This window comes from Opisthocomus hoazin, chromosome 6 (assembly GCF_030867145.1).
Source record: "Opisthocomus hoazin isolate bOpiHoa1 chromosome 6, bOpiHoa1.hap1, whole genome shotgun sequence".
NCBI classification, from domain to species: Eukaryota; Metazoa; Chordata; class Aves; order Opisthocomiformes; family Opisthocomidae; genus Opisthocomus; species Opisthocomus hoazin.
In genome coordinates, this window is record NC_134419.1 from 50,885,731 (window position 1) to 50,908,540 (window position 22,810).

The 22,810-nt window shown below is 43.4% G+C and overlaps 1 protein-coding gene across 3 annotated transcripts in view; it reads left to right on the forward strand.

The window, feature by feature from the left end:
- ARID5B (AT-rich interaction domain 5B) overlaps positions 1-22,810 on the forward strand; it is a 120,682-nt gene that overhangs the window by 60,867 nt on the left and 37,005 nt on the right. The gene's annotated exons all lie outside the window — the stretch shown is intronic.

The following is a 22,810-nucleotide window of genomic DNA, read 5'->3' on the forward strand; positions in this document are numbered from 1 at the left end:
ACTTTCAGCTCTGTACCCAATTCTGATGCTTGTGCTTTGCACATTGTGTTGAAATACTGGACAGGGTTAAGGAAGGACCCAAGGAACAGTTCATGGCATGAAAAACTTGCCTTCAAGTGCAAGACTAAAGAATCCATTTAGTGCATGGAGGAGAAGACTAAGAAGGGACCCAATCACAGTCTCTTAGTACCTCCATGAGGAGAAGACCTGTGATGGTAGAGGCCTCTCTAATTTCGTAAACAGACACATAGCAGGACCCTGTGCTTCACATTGGAAGCAGATAAATTAATGCTGAAACTAAGGCACAATTATGTAGCAGCGAGGGGTAATTAACCATGGGAACAACTTTGCTAGGAGTAACAGAGATTCTTTATTACTTGAATCTTTTAAATCAAGACTGCGTTCTGAAAGACATGATCCTTACTCAAACAAGAGATACTGTCTTCATCCAGTGATCAGCCTGACATTGTGTAGACAGTGTTTGCAGAAAGTAAACAAGGCACTAATATCCTACTAATTCCCTCTGGCCTTAAAAACTGTTACTGTATTAATATATGTCATTTATAGCATCCAGGCCAGTAAAGGCTAGACTGTGCTGCATCTTGTGTCCGTTGTACAGTAAAACACACCTTCCTAGGAGCTTTGCACCTGCTCTGTGGACCGGAGGCTGAGGAACAGGGTTTATGTGGGAAGCTGGGGCATCAGGAGCTAAACGCCACTGGCTTCACTGGTCCACCTTGGTGGCTGTTCTCTTTGTTCTCCTTAGCAGTATCCATCCACCGTGAGCAGTTGCCGGTCTTGGAGCCCCAGCCGGGCAGGAAACTCGTCTGCTCTGGTCTCTGGGGGCCCGTCAGGCCCTTGCCTGTTCTTGGGTAGGGAGATCCACTCAGGGAGAATTGGATCTGGTCCATTTTAGGCCACTTCAGTAACTTCTACGAAAGGCTGTCTCCTCAGGTGAACTACAGAAAATGTAACTCAATAGCATGTCATTTAAATGTGCAGCAACACACTTGTGAGATCATCTGCAGACTTAGTGCACCAACTTCAGGAGTCTTCCCTGATGGGTCCTTCACAGACGTCCCCAGTCACCTTACCTTTCTGCATAATAGCTTTAAAGAGCATATTAATTAAAAAGCAGGTGTTAGCAACTAGTGAGTAATAGAAGAGGAGGAATTTATTTGAAATCCGCAGTTTCGGCCCACAGAAAGGGTAAGAGAATATGTGAAAAGGCTAATGGTGATCATCCTGCTACCATGGGTGACATTCGCACACGCTGCTGCTGCTTCGACAGAGAGGTACTATGCAACCTTCCAGCTCTGTCATCACCCTCCTGCATTGCACTCTGGCTTTGCAACTGTAGTAGAAGTTAAACTCCCAGTGAAAACAGCTCTTTGCTGTGGGGTGGCATGTTTGCTTGAAGTAGGTGTTGATGATTCTACTTCTCACTTCGCTGATTAAATAAGTCACTTCATCTTACAGTCTTACAAACCTCAGCTGAACTTTGCTGGGATTAGCCTGTGGCCCATGACATACTTTGCCAGAGGCAGAGCAGAAGTTTGAAAAATGGAAAAGATTATACCCGGGGTCTTTAGCAGCTCTTAGCTCAGAATACCATGCTCAAAATCAGCAGTATGGTTGCCCTCATTCTTTTATAGCATCTCGATTTTGCAATGAACCATAATCATTTGACTGATTTGCCAAAAAAATGATGGTTCTTCAGGGTTTTTTTTGGTGTTGGTTGTTTTGAAAGGCAGCCTGTAATTAGGATGAATACATGTACATTGTGAATGTTTAGTTATGGTAGAGATGGGTTTGTTATAAAACAAACAAAAAAAACTCCCAAAAATTACCTAGCTGTAAATCCTTGCAGTTGTTTAGTTTAGAAGTTTAAGTCAATTTATGGAAGTCTGTGTTTACTGTCTTTAGAGCTTGATCATGACATTGGAATGTATTTTGGAAAAAAAGACCCTATAAAATCCACATTTACGTTAAGGAGCACAGAGCACTTAGGATCAGCAGTGAGACTACAGTATCTCTTTGAAGTGTAGCAAAGACGAGTACTTGCCAGTGCCATTTTGGGTTTGGGAGTGAATTGATACTCTCGTTAAGTTCCGACACTGTCTGTAACAGCAGCTGGACCCAACGCCATTAATTTCATGAAAATGTGGACCGTGATATCCCAATGACAGCAGTCAGAAGATAAAACTAGATCTGAAGCACTTAATTTAAAATGAAACTTTATAATATCAGGTCTCCTAAGAAGCTTCTTTTCTGCTGCGCTGCATGTGAGTAATCTCAGTGACTCATCTAGCCTCTGACATACTGTAGCCATCAACATTCCCAGCCACGAGTGTTGCCCTTCATAAAGGAAATATCCTATTTTTGGTATGGCAATGTCCTCAGTTTTGAAGAATTTTCCTCTTTTAAACTGTGGAGACAATTAATGTCTCATGCATGTATTCAACAATAGTTGCCTAGCAACCATCAGAAATATTCGGGAGAGCAAAGGAAGCCGTGATGAATGAGCAGAAACATCAGCTCACATTTCAGGTGAGCTGGAGAAGGCATCAGGGCTGCGCTGACTTTTTTGGGTCTAAGCATGAATATCCATGAAAATTGGACAATCCCGAAGTAGCAAATACGAGTTCGAACTGTCACGTCAGTCCCAGGCAGAGATGAGACGAGTTGCGCAGCCAGAGGCAGTTGCAGGAGGTTGCAGTAAGTTGGGCTTTCTTAGTTTCAGAAGCCTAGACCAAAACAATGTAAAAATGGTTAAAAAAACCGACAGAAAGTCAACAAGCACTCCTTAATGGCTGAGGAAAGTTTTGCCACCTTGTGTTGTATGCCCTCTGCATCTATAGAATGGGTGAAGTTCCTTTGGTGGAGGTTTTTGGGCATGGGTTTAAGCGCTGGGCAAACCCCGTGCGTGGGGCTTTGCTCCAGCCCTGCTCTTGCTTTGCCACCTGGTTCCCACTTCTTCTCGTTTTGCATTTTAATTCTGGCATAACTTTTACCTCACAGGAGGTTTTCTTACTCTTCTGAGTCAAGTCCTTGATGCCTCTTTTAGCACTGGAAGATGCCATTTGAATGAAATGGAAATCAGCCCACAGCCACTGTGTGTCTGTTTGGATTTTGGTCTTTCTTCCTTCCTTCTGTTTTTTTTCTTTATCAGAAAGGTTGAAATTAAATGCTTGGTCTAGAGTTGGAAGAACTGAACTGTGTCATGCTGGGTTGACATACTCTTGGGGGCAACTCTGCCACAGCGGTGCTGGTGTGGCCACATGCCATGCCTGTCCCTTTCTTCAGATGAGGTCTCCCCATGGTTGTACCATCGCAGCAACTCCGGGCGCTCAGTGCTCGACATGGTGGAGCATGGGAGCACAGGGCCCTGCGACCCATGGTTCAGTGGGATGCACTTTAATGTCAAAACCATTTGAGACAAAAGAGGTATGAACTGTAGAAGCATTTTCAGTTGGTGTCTTTTCATTAGACATGTTAAAATAAAGAGCCTGGTAGTTGCTCATTAGTGTTGCTCAGAACTTTTTTGACTGCCTGTCCTGATTTGAAGAAAATTATGAAATTCTGGCATTTTCCTGTTGGATAGAAAAATCGGATTTATGACCATCTCTGCTTCAAAGGTAAAGGTTAAGGGCAAGATCATGATCTCCTTTCCACTCATGTAAATTCACAGGAGTCAATTACTTGGGATTTGACAGTGATGTGATTTAGATCAGAATCTGGCATTAAAGCTTTTTGGAGTTTGCTACTACACCCGTGGACTTCACTGCCACTTGACTGTTGACTCTTTGCTTTTGGTATGTGGTGGTAGTATTTGCATGTGGAAGTGCCTCAGGGGCCCCACATAAAACATTGATTCAATAGCTTTAGTGGGGTTTTTAAGATTAGATGTTAAAATGTTGAAATCAAAATATGTAGGGGGTGGTCAGGAAGTAGCAGGCGCACAATCGTAATCGGAGTAAAGTGATTTGTGAGGTTGATATCTCCTGACTTAGATCTGAAAAAAATCCCTTATGTATCTTGGAGGTATGAGGCTTTTACTCTTTCTGATTATAAAAGGCATTTATTTCTGGCCTTGATGGTTGATGAGATATCAAACTTAAAATATGCCATGATCCTATAGTCTGGTAGTGCTTTCTGGCACTGGTCAGTGACTAAATATAGCCAGTTTTGAACCACTGTGATAAACCTGGAAATAATGTTCAGCAGAAAATTCTCAGACAATTCCATAGACAAATGTGGAATATGAAATGACTTTTCTGGATCGCATCTGGTTCATACTGTATATGCTTTTGTACCCCGTCTCTCTTATCCCCCTGTTTTCCAACTGCTATCCTACAAATGTTTTCTGGTACAGATAAATCTTAACTGAAGCATCGCAGTGGTTCATGTCAGTTCATGCTAAAGCAACAAATAACATAAAGGGTTTTTAAACCCCAGCTATTTCACGCATTCCTTTTGGCTTTGTAAACCATTTTGCCTTGTTTTTACAAAAAGAAGGTGTATTTAAAAAGAGAAAAAAAAGACCACACGTTTCCAAAAATCACTGATTGTCTTCACATGAACATAGTCCAGGAACATGCAGATTCTTGCATTGTGTTAGGGGATTAGTGGTATTCATCTGTCATGCGTAATGTGAAGGTCATATTCAGACGAGGAAAAGAGCCTTTTTTAAAGGATTTTTTTCCTCTTTTTTTTTTTATTTTTAATGTTATACTCACATTTGTTTCCTTTTTTTTTTTTTTTTAAACTCATATGTACTTCTACCAGGCTATGTTTAATTTCAAGATGGTGTCTTTGCTAGAAAGATAATCAAATGTAATGTCTTCCACAACCTCTTCATACGCATGACTGCATAAAGCTTGTGTAACAGTTTATTATTATAAAATTAGTATAGCATAGCATAGAGCAAACTGGGCCCCTGGCCAGATGAACTAGACAATGAATAGTTATATAAGGTTTTGAAGCACATGTATTAGAACACAAGCGCCCTGTATTTTCTTCTCAATTGTCTGCTGTTTGTTAATGTTTCCCCTTTCAACGTGATTGCATGTCAATTTAATAGCACTTGCCATTTCAGGGTTTACTGTGCCAGTGCTCGCATAGTTACATCCCCTCTGTGCTGCAAAGCCTGCATGTATATTAAAACTGAACTAAGCATGGTTAGCTAATGGGTACTTCGAGAGATACACACTTATAGAATTAAGTGATGTATGTAATTGTTAATTTTGTGTTAACAAGTTTGAAAAATGTGTTTCACTGATGGTTGTAATGCTCCGTTCTGTTGCAAAGTGTGACATTTTAATTCTTGTTGAACAGTTTCCTACCTCTCCTCTGTGTTTTCATGGCAGGGTATTATTTTGCAATCAAGATAAAAGCATTATTTATTAAAGTTCTAAAATATTACATTACTGGAAGTTTTAAGCTGCGGATCAATCTCCTGTTTCATAAAAGCATTTCATTGATTTTTTTGTTTTAATTGGTCTTTGAATTTAAACTTAAATTCCACATTATGGATTGCGTATGATTCCAGAAGCAGAGGGATGTTTTAGTGGAGACTCGATGCTGTTTTAAAGGGAGCAATGTACCTGTCACAGAACTGTGGGAAAGGCTTGCGTTTGGCATATGCAGCTTTGGGACTGTCGGATCCCAGCCTGCTGCATTTTTGGCACAGGAAGCCCATTGACTTGGGCTGTGGGAAGCCTGCATTCAGCACTATCGGTCCTTGTGTCTTTTTCTGTGTCTCCAAAGGAACTTCTGTTAGAGACTTCACATCTTTGGGAGTCAAATCACAACTCCTCCATGCTTTTGGCGGTGCAGGACAGCCTTTCCACGGCGAGAGGTTGCTCAGTAGCCTCCGGCTGCAGTAGCCCGGGTGTTGCCTGGTGGAAGAGTGATGCTTGCACCTGGCTTTGTGGTGCTGGGTTTATTTGTTTTCTGTGTGATATCCAAACAGCCCAGAACTCTGGCTTCCCCCACTCCCCATTGCTCCAGTCCTCCCATTCCTCAGTTCCTCGTGCCAGGCGCTCACCTTTCACCCCCCTTCACCATATGGTCCCATCCCCATCCCTCATGCCAGGATAATGCCATTTCTCTCATGGCAGCCCTTGGTGGTTCATTCATGTGATTGTAGACATGAGACCGAAGCCTACCTATTATTCCCTCTTGCAGAGAATAAATTAATTCTTCCATCCCTAGTAGGCCTAACTACAAAATTGTGAAGAGCAAGGCTTGCATTCTTGTTCCATCTAACAGGGACTTCATCTGCACAATCTGTGTCATCTGCAGAGTCTGAGCTCGGGCAGACTTTTTGGTTGCCAACCAGTGAGGGAAGGCTGTTGAGAAGGGGGGACCACCACCACCCCCCACTGAGTTCAGGAGCGGCTGTGGCTAGGATTTGACTTCCCAATAAAGTCAGATTTTCTCATTTGCCAGTAAAGATAAGAAAGGGCAGGGTGGGAGGAGCATAATAGGCTCAAAACACAATAAAAATAGCAAAGGAAACAAACAGTTTGTGCCTAATTTGAAACCAACTGATCTCCATGGTGATTGCAACAAATCTGTGCTATGTTTTTGACTGTTTAGTGAAGACAAAGGTTAGAAACAGGAGTTCACCCACCATGCTAGACCGTTTGAGTGAACAGAGGAGCGGGAGGGTTGATACCTTCCTGATCACTGAGTGGCCATGTGAAGGTGCTGAGGGGAGTTTGGGGAACAGCTTTGTTGAAACTCCAGAGGATTCGAGTCTCTTCCTCCTTTGTGCACCTTCAGAATAATCAGCCTTTATAATCCTGAAATTTTTGTTTTCAACAGTGCTGTCCTGTGGAAAGACTAGCTTGTAGTGCTGTGGCTTCAGACAAAAATGCCATGGTAGAAGACCTTCAGAAATCAGGCAGTAAGCTTGAAACCTTAGCTAAATAATAGGACTAATATACTTGCCACAGTAAATAATAGGACTGTAACTCCCCCAAAGCTCTTGACTGGCGTAGTCTCAAAGTAATTCCTTATGTGAAATAGAAGCCTGAGATAAAATTTCAGCCTTAATTTACAGATATTTGAGACAGAGGGAAAAGGGAGTGCGTTAATCCTTACCAAAGAAGAAATTCCTGTTCATGGTAGTCTGAAATACTGTCATGTGATGAGTCGGAAAGTTTTTATTGTTCACATCTTTAGAGGTCAGGGCTACTGAGTTTTGACATGCAGACTGAGCAGATAGCATTTGCAGATCAACACAGCTCCTTTTGCTGAGACCATAGGCATGGAAAGCTTCCAATTTGCAGTAGGTGTGTGCAAGTTTTTTTTTAAAAACAAATTTTAGAAGGGAGAATATTATACTTAGGAAATCCTTAGTCATAATGAAAAGACCCCTGGAGGCAGCTGATGAAGACATTCAGAGCGTACGTTACACTGCATCAAGATTCAGAGTTTCTTGAGTAAATATTGACCAATTTGACCTTTGCTTTTCCTCAGTCAATATTTATCTCTTGGGACAATGAATCTTCATATTCACCTTAGTTGAAGTCCAAGTCTACTTAATAGTGTACTTGGAAATCCAGGAGAGGAGCTGATTTGTCTTGTGCTACTTTTATCTGTTTAAAATTAGATATACAGAAGGTTTGGCCACTCATGTCACTTTGTCAGGTTTCCTAAACAAAGCAGCGTCAGGTCGTGGCTGGTGGGGAGGCTTCTAGGAAAAACCTAGATCTGGCAGCAGGCAGCGCGGGTGAATCTGGGAGTGGAGCAATCTCGTTATTGGAAATGAGGTTGAGGATTCCCGTACAATGCGAAAGCCCTTCCAGATGCTATCAGGAGGAGGGGACTGACCAGGATCAGTCAATAAAATTCTTGCTGTGTATTTCATGAGGAAGAGAAAAGAAGTTTTCGAGTTCCAGTTTTTCTGAACCTCCCACAGTCTTCCAGCAGCCTAGTCCCACGGAGCCCAGCATCAAATATTGTGCAGAACTAAAGAAAGACATAGCCCAAGAAACCGGTCTGCAGGCAAGGGGTCTGCAGTGGCTTGCCGGGGTCCCACCCTTCCCTGAGGTCCAGGTCTGGGAGCAGGTGAGCCCTGACACAGCCAGGTGATGCTGGGCTCAGTGGCCAGTTGCATCCCTGTTGCAATGGCCTTTCACAGGTCAGTACTGAAGTTACGAACCCCCTGCTCCCGACTGCTGAGTTTGTTATGTCCCCCTGGCTTGGGAGCCGGGCTTGGAAACCCTACGAAGTTTCCTGGGACTTGAGAGCCAGGGTTGGGTCACTGGGATTGTAGAGCAAATAGTGTAACCGTGACCAAGCCCTGTCAAATAGGACTGTAATACTCCCTTTATTATTTCAGTAGCAATTTCAGGATTTTGGTGGCCTGGCTTAGGTTGAAGCTGAGAGACAGCCTTCCCCTGAAAAGCGGGGATGCTGGGGCACCACGCGCGACTGGAGCTGTGGGGTCAGAGTCCCTGGACAGGGGGTCCTGGAACCTCCCGTGCCGCTTCCTTGCCCAGCTGCGCTGTGTCTCCTCATCACAGTGTCCCACAGCATCGCTGGGTGCTGTCACCAACAGGGGCAACACTTTGGGGTAGAAAGGGCGATTACTGCGCTTGTGACTGCGCTGTGAGAGCGAGAGCAACTGGGAAAGCGCTATTCAGGCGGTGGAGAAAGGCGGTGCCTTACAAATATCTGCTTATGCAAATCAAATCATTTGTCTTTTCAAATGTTCATTTTGCCTTTTCCCTGATTATATTTTCTGAATTGCCATATGTACTTCTTGCAATATTTCAGTCTTGTCAAATTAAGAAGAGAAAGCCTTATAATTAACTTAGGATATATACCAAATGAAGTAATGTTTGTCATTTTTACTGTGTAATCAGTCAATAATATTACAGGTGGCCTTTAAGTTTAAAAAAAAAAAGAAAGTGAGTCTGAAGTGTTTTTGTAATCTTAATAACTATCAAAGGTATTTGTTTGGGGAAAAGGCATTGAGAAACAAGAAAATTTTAAAATTGCACAATTGCAGTTGAAAAAACCAGAGCAGGCAACGTCATGCGTTTCTGAAGAGCATACTGTTTAATTTTATAGTAACAGTATTTTAAGAATGCTGACAGTACACAGGAAAGAAGTGAATAATTCTTATTGCAAAACCCTGGTGGTTTGCTGCATTCACAACGTTAAGACTTAGTCAGCCCTGGATTTCTCTTAGGAAAAACAGGACATTTGGGGGGAAAAAAAAAGGCTTAAAAAAAAAAAAAAAGCCAGCTGAAGCAGTAGTGATTTATCAAAGCAGCATTTGAATAAAATAAAGGTTTGGCATCCTTACTTAGGATAGGCTGGAAAATGCATTTATGTTTTCATGTACCTTTTTTTTTCTTTTCCTGATGTGCCTGATTGACTTGTTTTAATACCAGTGTTATTTACATTTCAGGGATGGGCCTCTGTTATGCAGGAAATTGTCCAAACCCCTACAGCTGTATTTTAAATTGAAATGATTTTTTTTATGAAGTGATTGTGCAGACTTAATTTAGTAATCTATTATTAAATTTATAGTTTCAGGCTGTATAAAGTCTTTATATAGAATGAAAATGGGCTCATATGAAGATCTATGCTATATATACACCTGGTTCTGTATATTAAATCTTTTACATATGTTGTCCATTTTCAGAAACAAATAAACTGCTGCTTTTGAAACCTCAGCTTCTCTTCCATATTAGGGAATTCTGCAGACTCCCTATGTTCCTTAGCTTCAGTATAATGCTAAATCAGTTTGTACATTAGTCTATTTTTAGTTATGAATGAACTTTATGGAGTGCAGCGTGCAGAGTGATTTCAGAGATTCTCACTCATAAAACCCGCGTGTCACGCGCCACAAGTGCAGCAGTAAACATCATGCAAGCGCTGGGCTGCCGGGGCCCAAGCCCTGAGATTTCCAGGAGGGAAAAGCATCCCCCTCGCCCTTTGATATGAAACATTCCACGTCCAGCAGGTCTCGCTGCGTGAAGGCAGGTTCGGTGCTGTGCCCTTGGCTGCGGCGGGCGGGCTGCCTGGCATGGCAGCCGGGTGACACTAGAGGGCAACTGAGAGTTTTCTTTCAACCAACCAAGCGGGAGATGGTTTTGATATCAACCAAGTGTTTAAACTCGGTAAGGATTTATTTTCCTGTCTGCAGATTTCACATATGTAACCTCTGAGTTTCCATTGACAGCAAATAATAATCCAACTGAAGTTCTGCTGGGGGAAAATGCAGCGGGAGCGGGTCAGAAGCCTGCTTTTGCCCAAATAAGGCTTTTTTTGCAGACCCCATGTGTTAGATAATGATCAACTGACAGTCGGTCATGAGTTAATAATGCTGGATGCTGAAATATGCATACCATGTGGTATACAACAATTCTGCGGGGAGAGACAAACACAGCTATAATTAGACATCTGAAACACAAGGAAGTGTGTAAATTGTTTAATAGTCCCTCCACTTAATTCACTCAGATGATTTCCTAAGAGCCCGTATTGACTACGAAAGAATATTGCACAACCGACTTCATATTTAGTTTAAACCCTGTCCTGTTCAGATAAATTAATGAATACAGCTTGGATTTATTTGGATTTTTCTGAGTGCTAGAGATTTAGTGGGGCGGTATCGCAGAGATGGGCTCAGTTCTGTTAGTGTTGATGTTTGGGACGATTACACTGAGTTCACGGGGTTTGTACTCGTTTAAACCTGGGCACGTGATCTTACCATCAGGACTTTGAAACCACCATTTTTTGGGTGTTTTGGCGGTTATGTACATCTCGTACATAGCCTCAGAAAGCTACTGGAGTTATCACCACTGCATTTTACCAGTGAAAAGTGCAGATCCCTCCTCTGCTCAGCAATGCCGAGCAGCATCACCTCTGCGCCCCACCATTAAAGCACTCTGTGGGGTGTTTGCAGGTCCTCAGGGGTGCGAGGGCTTTGTCCCAGGCTCTCTGTGGAAGCAGAGTTACTCCTACTCTTCACGGCTGTGTGCACTGCAGCGGGTTGCTTGGCAAGGCCCCTGCTGGCTGCTGCTGGGGGAGTTGGTGGTGACCCAGAGAAGTGAATGGGAGCAGGGCTTGGCTAAAGCAGCTGCTCCTGTCTCCACCTAATGCACTATGTAGTCCTCGTTGTGGTTGCAAGTGAATGTAGGCATCAAGGCGGGACCTTACTCTCTAGTTTCTGCATGTCACTTAACTAATATCTTCATGCAGGTTGATTATGCCTAACTAATTTTAATTACTTCGCAGTGCAATGATCAAGTGCAAAGCAAAAAAAATGAAAGAAAATTATATTCGTCTTACACTAAAAAAAAAAAAAATCTTTTTCTTTCTTATATAATCAGCTACAAATCAGAAATGCAAGAGATTTAAATAATATACTTGTCCCTTTCACGCTGTGCACAACTGGACGATCATTGCTTCCTACCTGCTATTGTCATTCCCCAAAGCAAGGTCTCAGGAAACCGTCCATTTTATGTTTCTTGCATGAATTTCTGCGTGTTCAGATTGATGCACAGTGTCCATCCTTTACCAGTCAATTAGCCCATCTCATCTGCCTGTCTACGTGGATACGACTGGCTACGTATCTATTGTATTTCCAAGGTATGTAGGTCACGTCTCCGTTGGGTACTGCTGACTCTACTAGACAGCGATTTCACAAACGCTGGCTTTTACTGGAGGGAAAAGAAAATATTGCTAGGAAAGCTGCCTTAAGATTTGCTGTGTGTTCTTACTTGCCTTTTATTTTGTGAAGCCCGCTAATGGGAAGTCTACCTTGGGTGTTCTGCTGAGTTTTGATGAGATAGGCTGACTTGCATGGGTTTGCTGTGCATTTTCACTTCTTGCTGCCATGTGTGCGGTGCTGTTGCTTGGCTATTACATAATCTATTTGTGCCTGCTCACTCTTTCCTCTCTTTATTTTTCTTTTTTTGTTTGTTTTTTTTTTTTTTTAACATAGACTATTCTGAGAAGTCATATGTATACTTCTTGAATACTGCTGTGACCCTCCTACAGAATGTCCAGCGGGTGCAGCTTCCCAGGAGGTGACCTTTGGGGGCGGAGGGCTTGGAGGCTGGAGACTGACTGCAGATTTCTGAGGGGAAGGGAAGCTTGATGAACCCATGTCTGATCCTGTGATGCTGCCCGAGCACGTGGTGTTTCATGATGAGATACGCTGATTTCTTTGTTCAGGGCTTGAATGCTTCTTTCCTGTTAGTGATAGAGCGCGCTGTGCTGGCTTGGTCATGTTCAATGCTTAACATAGGCTCAGCCTCAAAGTTGTGAATAACCTCGGTGAGGTCATCAGAGGTCTTTGCATGCTCCAGGTCGTTACGAGTTAGGCATGTACTTTGCTGAATCAAGGCTGCAGATCTTCATGTTCCTTGTCCTGCCCAGCACAGTACTTTACTGTGTTTGATCCTATACTCATACAGTTTCTCACCAGAAGAACCACTGAGTCATCTAATCTGGTATGAACCCTGAGTAGTGGCTCATCGGCCAAAATTACCGGCAAATTCTTTCATCCAGTTCAGCACCTTTTTTCTGAAGGGGAAGGGAAACAGCTGTTTGAGCAAGGACCACAGCCAGACAGCTGGACGCCTCCTCCGTGCAGCCAGCCAGGCTGCTGCAACCGCCCACAGCGGTGAGGCTCTCCCAGCAGCAGCCTGGACCCAGCCCTCACCGTGGCTGAGGCGGGACGCCCAGCTCCAGTCTGGTATCTTGACAAAGACCCTCAAATTGCATGCATTTCTTCCTGCACTGTGCACACCAGCTTGTGTGCGCAGTGCAGGAAGGCTCAGGCTTTTCCTGAAAGGTCTTCTGAAAGCTGGTCATATGCATGCCTCTCTATACTGGCATTAGACCATATATATGGACTGCAGTTCCTAGGCATGCCTGGCTATGCCTTCTCGCTTCCAAGTACCAATTTTTTCTCACCTTTGAGGCACTCATATTACCTGATGAAGTCACTTCTCAGTCATTTTAGCTCAAATCCAGCACAGCTTGAGTTATTCAGACCTCCCCTTTGAAGGCAGACCTTTCTTTGGCCACAGCATCGTCCTACCAGGGTATGTTGAATTTCCCCTGCAGGGTGGCCTGTGAAGTGCCACTCTTGGCTTGGTCAGGGGAACCTGTAGTCCTTGCTTGTGGGTTTCATGCTGGAGCTGTATGGAAGAGCATTGTGTCTGCATGGTCCATCTCTGCTTCTGATCATTCGTTTGTATTGACTCTGTGTTAGCATTGTGCTTGTCCTTGTGTCAGTGTGAATGGTACTGTCATGGACCTTATGTTTATTTCATGTTGAATCCTAGCAAGGCTAAGAGCAAGCCCTGTGGAATCCCCCCAGAAATATTTTCATTTGATAGAAATTCCCCACTGAAGCCTGCTTTTAGCTGTATCATTTAGCTAGTTCTTAATCCATTTAATATATGCTTGAATAAAATTATCTAGTGCCATTTTTTAATCAAAGTGTTATCTAGTATTAAATCAGCTGTCTGACTGAAATGCAGGTAAGTTCCATGCGTGCAGCTAGTTTCTCTAACCAAGCTTGTAATTTCGAAGAACAAAATAAGGTGCTTTGTTTGTTTTTCTTTTTTGTTGTCTTAAGATCTGGTTTCTGTAAAACCAAGTCAATTGACTGGCTTTAATTATATTCTTTTGCAAGCATATCATCTGGCTTCTTTGCAAATATGGAACAAATATTTACCAAACACCTCTGCCTCTTTTTGAATCATTAATAACAATCCTGTCATCTGTAGCCAGAAATAGGCCTACACTGGATGTTTTATTGTTATTATTTTAATTTGCTCTAAGGTCTACTTGAATGTCACATATTTGTCAGGCATAGATTTTTCTCTGAAGTCTTCAGCTTCCCTTTTCAATTTACCGCTCTTCATAATTTCTAACACATGTTTAGATTTTGTCCAAACATAAAAACTTTTTCAGTTTTTTTAAAACCCAGATTAGTCAGTAGGACATAAAGAAGTCCAGATCGAGCAAAAGTCTTAACTTCCAACCATGCTGAAATGAAGAAAATGAAACTCCAAGCCTTGTCCTGAATCTTGTCCTCATCTCCCATGGAAACGAAAAGCATTCAGTTTTTGGCATTATTGGCCAACCTGGTATTTGCAGTGCCTCTAACTTTTCTATTAAAAGCAGTGCTAGTCTGAACTGTAATCCATGAAAAATACCACCTTTTTTTTTTTTCAGAGATTGTCTGGTCAGGAGGGGGGTCAAAACAACAGTCTGCAGCAAGTCATATGTCTCCACATTAATCCACACAAGGAAGTGTCTGTTTCACTTATTTCCAAATGAGGAATGTTTTCTTTAGAGAGGTAGCAAATTGATTTTCCCCACATGGAGCATGGGATATCTCATTCTCAAAAGAAAACTTTCAGAAATGGCTGCACAAGTCCGCTCTTTCTCCGTCTGCATTGGAAAGCAGCGTGGATCCTTAGTGTTCCCTGCAAGGTTGTTAGGTTGTTTCCTGCTGTACTCTGGAGCTTCCAGGTCAGGTCTGGTATGTTCAGTTACGAAGAAAGGAATAAACAAGTGTTTGCATTTAGAAAAAGTCTAGTAAAAATAGTTCTAATATTCAAATTGCTTTATGTGCAGCTCGAGTAAGCAAGAGGTGTGTGGTTGTGGAGAGGCTGTGTGACCTCTGAAGCTCAGTGAGAGTTTTAGTTGTTGGTAGGTGCCCATCACTGACTTCCGTAGGTGTACTTGGGGTCCTGTAGACAGTTTCCCCAAATTTAGCTGATGCTGTTGTTTCCTAAACAAAGGTCCGGGGCTTTTTTGTGTAGTCTGATTTTTTACTTTATTTTCAGGCCACTTTAGTTTCTGACGCGTTGATGTAATATTAGGTTGGTTGCAACTTGCTTGTCTTCCCCAGCTCTGCTCAGTGATAAATGCCCCGGGCTCTCCGACTCAGACCCTGTTTCCAGGAGGCAGAAGCTTTTAAATAAACTTTCACGAGTGAAAGAAAAATAAATGAAATGTAAGATCCTGAACTCAGGATGCAGAAAAGGGAATGAGGTGAAGGAGGGAAAACAAAGAGATGGAGGTGATGAGGAAATAAGTAAGCAGCTGGGACTCCAGAACAGTATGCGAGATTAACTAACCTTTGAACGGTTTTTGAGACCGTGCTTAAATATAGCAAGATGCTTTTCTTAACTTTCAGATATTGCAGAATGCCAGAAGCCCCCTAGAGGGGTAAGTGTTAAAACCATTAAAACTGTTAACTTCCTATTCATTGCATTTTAAAAGGTGCAACTTGTAAGCATGTTTTTCAGCTAAGAGCTAACTTTTGCCAGGCTGCTTTAGGGGTGTCCTCAGCAACCGCCTGTTTGCCACCTGCCAGCAGGCATGGTCGGTTGATGGATTTTCTGGAGATCTGAGACCATTCTTCTCACCTTGACTTTGATGGCCAGGCACCTCCATATGCCACCTCCAGCTTCTGTTTGGCACCTGAATCATTAATAGCTCTGTGATCTGACACATCCTGCCCTTTCCACCTGCCTGAGAGGGAAAGCCTCCTAGTCCGTTCTGTACCTACTGATGGTTTTGCAGCTTAGGTCCAAGCATTCTGGTATCTCAGCGCGCGCGCGCGCGTGTGTATCTCAGCATGTGTGTGTGTGCATGTGCGTGTGTCAAAACTGGAAGACGTATAAAGGAGGGGTATGGTGCAAAGGGATTCTACGAGATGTTCTGCGAGGTGTGGTACAGGGAGGAGTGACTGACTGTTGATAAGTTTAGCAGGTGTCCTGCAGCTTGTCTCATGCAAGCACACTTCTCTTCTGAACCCAGCACCATGGTACATCCCTGTTTAATAGCTTCTTGCACCTTCCAGTGCTCCACTTTAATCCGGGCTTTGTGATTACCTCCCTCTGGTGCACTCCCACCTCTCATGTTTAGAGCTCACCTGGCTGTGCAAGCCCACCCTAAATGTAGACCCAGATCTTCCACTGGCCCTTCTTTGCTGATGGCCCTGGACAGTTTTACAAGCTCAGTTGATTTTTTTGTTTTCATACTCTTGCAGTTGGCAAAAATGCTGTTGCTCCTTCCTTGCCCTTCACCTTTCCGCAGGACAGAAACGTGGTCGCAAAAACAACAGGCAACCAGAATCTGGTTGGCTGTGTAAGTTGTAAGTACAGCAGCAATGCTGAGCAGCTATCCTGGTACATTCCTCAGTGAAATACAGTGGTGGCCATCCTTCCCTTTTCTTATCCTTTTTTCTTTTTTCTCTCACTTTTGAAGTGTTTCTGAGAAACCAGAGTAGCAGCAAACCAGAATCAAAAGCCGTATCAGGAAATAGCTATGCAGATCAGAGAGGCCTGGAAAAGGCAAGAACTTTGATCATGGGCATTACAATTGCTTAGATGTTCTCTAGAGTAAGTAATGTGGAGAAGGAGGAAAAAGGTACATGTTTTAAGCATGAGTACAGTACTGTTTACTTACATGGTTTGTTGAGCAGCCAGCAAGGTCCAAGGTTATTTTGGACTCAGCATGAGTAAGTGATCCAGGTATGACAAATGAGGTAATGCATTCCAGGCTCATTAAAAACTCTTGGCTAGACCACAGATTTTGACAAAGTGCCAACAGAGCTTGACCTCAGCTGTGTGAAGGCCACTATTTTTTTTAGCACCCTCCCTATAACAACACATCTTTTACGTCAGCCAAAATACGTGCATCTACAGAACAGTGTTGTGGGGAGGGTTGAACTCATTGGGTTTCCAACGATAATCAAGCTCCTAAAAAAAGAGATATTTCTACTGTTACTAAACTGCTAAAGTTAGGTACCCCAAAACCACAGCCATTGTCTCCTGACTTATTTGTGCATCTGGGGTGACCTTGTCTGTTTAGTATGTTGCATTCTTGGCATGGACATGGCTCAAGTGCAGCTAACTTGATTGCTGACTTGGTAACAGGGAAATGGTACCTCCACTGGTAACTTCCTCTTCCTGGGGATGCAGATAAAGAAGGGGACTGATGGAGGTGCTGTCTTCTTGCAGCGCCCTATGCTTTTCCACCATATGTAGTGTTTAATTGTGGCTGGCCTCAGCAGCTCCCATGGATCTCGTTCTTGGGTACTTCCCTTTCCCCTGCGTAGAACTTGCCACACTTGGGTTTAATCCAGAGCTTGGAGTTGTACTAGATGGTGAGGCTTGGAAATGCTCCTGTTTCCCATGTGCTGCTCAGCAGATGGTGTCCCTGAAAGTTGAGCCGCTGAGGGTAGTAGTGACAGGAGAGCAGTGGCCTCAACCTTGTGAATTTTCTGAGTGGGTGGGCAGTGTAGCCATGTCCTCCCTCACCTTCTGGCCCTCTCCCGACCACCTGCGGTATCCTGCTGCTTGCACAGGCTGATGAGAGTGCTGGAGGGCAAGATGTAATTTTTGAGCCATGATGCTGTTTTGTGGCTTCACGAACAGAGGGGACCTCTAGCTTCAAGGAAACATCTAACTGGTCTGAGCAGCATTAACTCTGAGCTCCTCTCTTTCCCGTGTGGCTCACTTGCATGGTGGGTCAGAGCCCACTACTGAGGTTATCTCCGACACCTGGTCTTTAATTCTGTGCTGCCGATGCCTCTGTATTGTCCATATTTGATTATGGTGATCTGTAGGCAGCTCACAAGAACAGGTTATGTGCTTCAGGATCACTAGATCAGCTTCTTCTTGGGGTACATTTCAGTCAGCAAAGATTTGCCAGTCTACGTTTACAGATAATCTCACTCCCTGTGCCATGCATAACACGGGGTTTGCATTTCACCTCTTAGGTGTGACTGTTTGTAATAAAAACACCCAGGACATTGCTGGTGTTTTGGCACTGCAGGATTTAGCCACGGTTTGGGGTACAAGTTTCCGTCTAGAAGAAGAAAAGAGCGATTAAATCTTAATTTCAGATTACTGAGGGCCGTTACATTACATCAGAGGCAAAGTGCTTTTGTTTTTTTTAAAGCAAGTGTGCGTGTTAGTAAGGATTTACACAGAGGAGGTGGCAGTGGCAGCTTCTGCACCTCACCTTCCTCTTCACTCCCCGTTCATGAAGACCATGGCTGTGTGCTCCTCCTTTTGCTCTCCTGTGGGCAGGGAAGGAGTTTCTAGACAGCCCGAGGGATGTCGGGAAGGAGCTCAGCATGGCTGTGTCCAGCCAAAGTTGCTTACCCTACCCAAACCGAAAAAGCCAAGGGCGTTACTCCTCGTCTCCCTCTCGCCCCAGAGAGCCACGTGCCAGGGAGTGAGCAGCTCAGCAGGAGGAGGCTGGCCCGGCGTGGGGCGGCTGGCTGTGGCCCAGGGGCCTGATTCGGAACGAGACCTCTCGTGCCTGTGGTATGGGAAGAGCAGGGTGAGGGCACACTGCCGGCCTCTCCCCTCCCAGGCTCCCTCTCTCACTCCGCGGGCACAGGCACAAGCTGTTCCCTCTTCTCTTTTCTCCTACCCAGTCTCCTATGTCCCACTCAATCACGAGTTAATGTTTCATGGTCTTCTGAGAAATACTGATCTCTCATGTCGAACAGCAAGCAGCAATCTCTGTGTGATTTGCAGTGACTACCTATTTCCAGACAACACCCAGGGACCCTTTCAAACATGGAGGGGAAGAAAGCATTCCTGTCTCTGGGCAGATTCCTATAAATAATCTTATTTTCCCTGAGAATTCACAGCCGAGATGGCAATAAGACGTATTCCAGAATGGGAAGAGTTGTTAATATATGGTTGTCATCATGGCTTGTGTAACTGTTGATACTCCTGACATATCCATTTCAAATGCTTCCACTTAATTGGGAGCACAAGACTTTTACCACCAAGTTATAGTCAGCTGAAAAACAAAGTCCACACCACATGCATACTCGTTAATCATCACACCTTTTGTTCTTTACAGTTACAAATGCTTGTGCTTGAATTAGATCTGCATTCATCTTGGATCGTTGCTTGGTTGCTTGTGAAACTCCACGTTACAGCCTCAGCATCCCCTGCAGCAGTGGGCAGCGTTGCCAGCGGGGGTTGCGTTGCTGGGCCGGCCGGGTTGGTGGGCTCTGAGGGACAGGGTCATTTAAGTGGCACCAGCTGGATCTGCGGCTCAGGGAAGCAGGAGAGCAACATGATATTCTAAAACTGGCATCTGAGGAGTGCTGAAGTGGTCCCTCTGCACACCTCTTGATGGGTGAAGGTAGCAGGCACAATGGTGACGTGTATGGGAACGATAACCGGCCCAAGGTGGGAAGCGTGCCCTCGTGCTCCTCCAGCTCTCCGAACGTGAGGGCTGTTAGCTCGTACCGTGTGCATTCTGTAGCTGGCCGTGTTTTACCTGGTCATGCCTGAAATATTTGCCAGGGCTCAGCAGGTGAAGTGGCTTTCCCTGCTGGGCTCTAGATGCCTATTACACGTACAGATTTTGCAGGGAAGACAATTTCTTGTGCATTGCTGTTTTCTTAATGAATTTGCCCTTTGTGATGACTAGCTAACTTGGGATGAGCTGCAGTCTGGAGAAGAGGCTCCTTCAGTCAGCAAGGCACAGGCATGTGTAGGCTGCAAGTGGGTGAATGTCCTTGGGCTTCCAGAGGTCTGAACTCGGAGGTTTGGGCCATTTGGGTTGTACTGGGTGTACGTCTCTGCTGACCGCCCTTCCGTGCCTGCCTGCCTTGAGCAGCAGCCTCTCTGCTCTCCGGGGTGTTGTCACCTGCTGATTGCAGGCATGGGGGTGTTCTGGTTTGCACCCCAAACCTGAAGTCTACGGGGCAGCTATGCTGTGCTAATACTGGTCCTTTGAGTCACACCGAAGTAGAGGCAAAAAAGATCCCGGCAGTCAACCAACAGTCCCAGTGGACGTTTCAGTGGCTGAATTTTCCCTTCTTTCAGATACATCAGGAAGCAAAAACAAAGGAAGAAAGGGGAAAAAAAACCCCACAGATTGGCAAAAGCAAATGTGTTGACGAATGCACAGGAAAGAAAGTATTTAAGTTGGTGGTATGTCCTATCTCTCATATTCCTGTTTCAGGCACTTAGACTGAGGTCGCAAATAAATGCAAACTTTTTTCTGTACTTAATTTTTTACTTTAATTTGCTTTGCTTATGTTCTCACCTTCTGGGAATGTACAAGTTATGAGGTCTCACTGCCACAAACGCTTTCAGAAAATGAATTTGAAAGCCGTATGCACAAACATGTGAAGAAAATGAATTGTTTCAGATATTCTCAGGTCGTCATACCAGAAGTCCTCCACCAGAAAGCAGAAAAGACATGGATTATTCACTTAGCTGTCCAGTACATAGTGAACATCCAGTGTCAGCAGGAAAACTGACTGGGACTAAGCCACAACATGTCTGTAAAATTGCTTTAAAATAATTATGAATAACAAATTGAAGAAATCTGCAGTGTGCTTATGAATATGTCATAAATGAAACAAAAAATGAAAAAAATTAAACCAACTATGTGACTTGTAAATTATTCCTTCGATCCTAGTCATATTTCCGTGCTCAGGAGAACAAAATGGATATAGCTGAAATATAAATAATCTTTGAATAATGCATTTATTTGTAATGATTTAGGGAGCAAATGTTAATGGCTTTGTTTCAAGTGTGACTGAAACTCGTTCAAATGTTTTCTTTTACAGAGTAGATACTAGAGGCAAGGACCTTCTCTTCTGGTATTAGTTCCTGTTCCTGCTTTCTTCTTACTTGTGCATCTGATCTGGAATGGCTTAAAGTGATTTAAAGTCGTAGCGTGGCGTGCGTGGGATGGTCCTTGCGTGTGCTGCAGACAGACCTTCCCGACTGCAGCTCCTGAGCCACGGGGAGAATGCAAATACCCCATTTCATAGTGGGTCTGTGCCAGTTCTGCTGTGGAAGGCTCCAATTCAAACAGTGTTTATATGCAAGCTCAATATACCTGGAATTTAGGAACAAATGCCTCCTTGCTTTTAAAGCTTTTAGCAAAACATTAGGAGTGCTTTATAGCATGATACAAAGTGCAGTGCCAGAAGTCAGGATAACAAGTATGTTTGGAAAACGTTGAGCCTTGAACTAGTTTCTTTGTTTATTAAAAAACAAGAAAGAGAGAAAGAAAAAGTAATTCACGTGCCAGTGTATTTGATCCTAGCTGAACCACATCTCTCGCCGGCCATTGGCTGGACCGGGTTGGGGGATCCATTCGTTCAAAGGTTAACGTTTTCACACATGTGCCAGAGTGTAGTAAGTTGAGGGAACATTTCTGTTTTCTTGAGTACCTTTTTAAGGAAGGTGCGACTGCTGGGGCTAACCATGGCCAAGGATCTGTCCTTCCCATCCAGGTCATGTGCAAAAAAAAAGTCGGCATCGGGAAGACATCAAAGGCGAAGGGGTGAGCTGGGTTTATAAATACGGCAGGGTGGCGTGGCCGGGGCTGGCAGTCTGGCAGCCGGCGCGGAGTCCTCAGAGCTCATCCCACGCTCCCGCCGAGTCGCTCATCTCTGTTTATATGAGTAATGGAGCGGCTGGGGGAGGGGATTTGTAAGCACAGAGCAAATACTCTGAGTGTTCATTTTGTGTAAGACTGACATCCACACCAAGTCGAGACTTCCAGCGACATAGTGTGCAGTCACACGCTGTAGCATTCATGAGTACAGATATAAATCAGGCAGATGTTTGTCGACTGGAATGGGTAATAATTTCTTTCTCTCTTTGTTTGATTTTGCATGTTAGCCTCAGATGACAATTTCAGAATTGCTTTCTGCAGTACTTTTCAATAAGCAGAATGTGCTTCACTGCAGATAGATGGAGATATTTCTGTAGGGAGACAAACATATTTTTATATAGACACAAATATGGACTTACACACATACGCACATGCATATAGATATATATTTACCGTGTGCCAGTGCTGGGGGAAGAAAAACGATGTGTTCTTTTGGACTTTTGATTTTAAACCCATAGCTTTTCTTTTTCTCTGAACAGACCAAATATGACACTGTTACTCAAACTATAAAATCAAATTAGTACCCTTTATTGTGTTTGCAAACTAATTGAAATGTAAAATGTCCTGAAACCACTGGCTTACTGTGTGACAAATGTAAGATTAGAAACAATTAGAAAGCACTCAAGAGGTTTGTGGTGTTTAGATTTCTGACGTTGTTCTAATCATCCCTTTAAGTAATGAAAACAATGGTTACCTAGAAATTAAAGGTTTAAAGGAAATTATCTTCTTTGGTACAGTCATTAGTTAATGATTGTTTATCATTTTAAGTGTTGCCATAGTAGTCGGAGGCTGATTTTTTAATCCGAAAGCAGGCAGGACACGTAATAATGAGCAAACATGTACTCCATCTATTATTTCTATAAGTAATCATAATTTATATTGTAATACCACTATTGAAAGATGAGTCTGGTATTTTTTGTGATTATGCATATCCCATTCCACGTATGGCTCAGCACGGTTAGGGTTTAGTCACTGCGTTATTTCAGAGCTGGTTTATCTTAAGAATTGGACAAAACTGAAAGTGATTCATGTTAATTTATATGTGTGGAATGTAACCCTTATGAAACAATCAATCACTTATTTCAGTACTTGTCAACTTCAAGAACTAGTTGTTAAGGGGTTTTTTGATCCATTTCAGGACTCAGGGGTAATTTTTTTTTTTTTTTTTTTACTTTTTTAGAAGAACTTTGACAAGAATGACAGGATATATAAACATTTCTTGGAGCTGTAAGGAATTTCAATATTTCAGAACGTTTCCAAAACCAGGTGTTTCCCAAAGTTGGAAATAGTAGTTAGTACTCTTACTCAGAGATTAGAAATAATAAATGCAGCAGGCTGATTAATGCAAAGTTGCCTA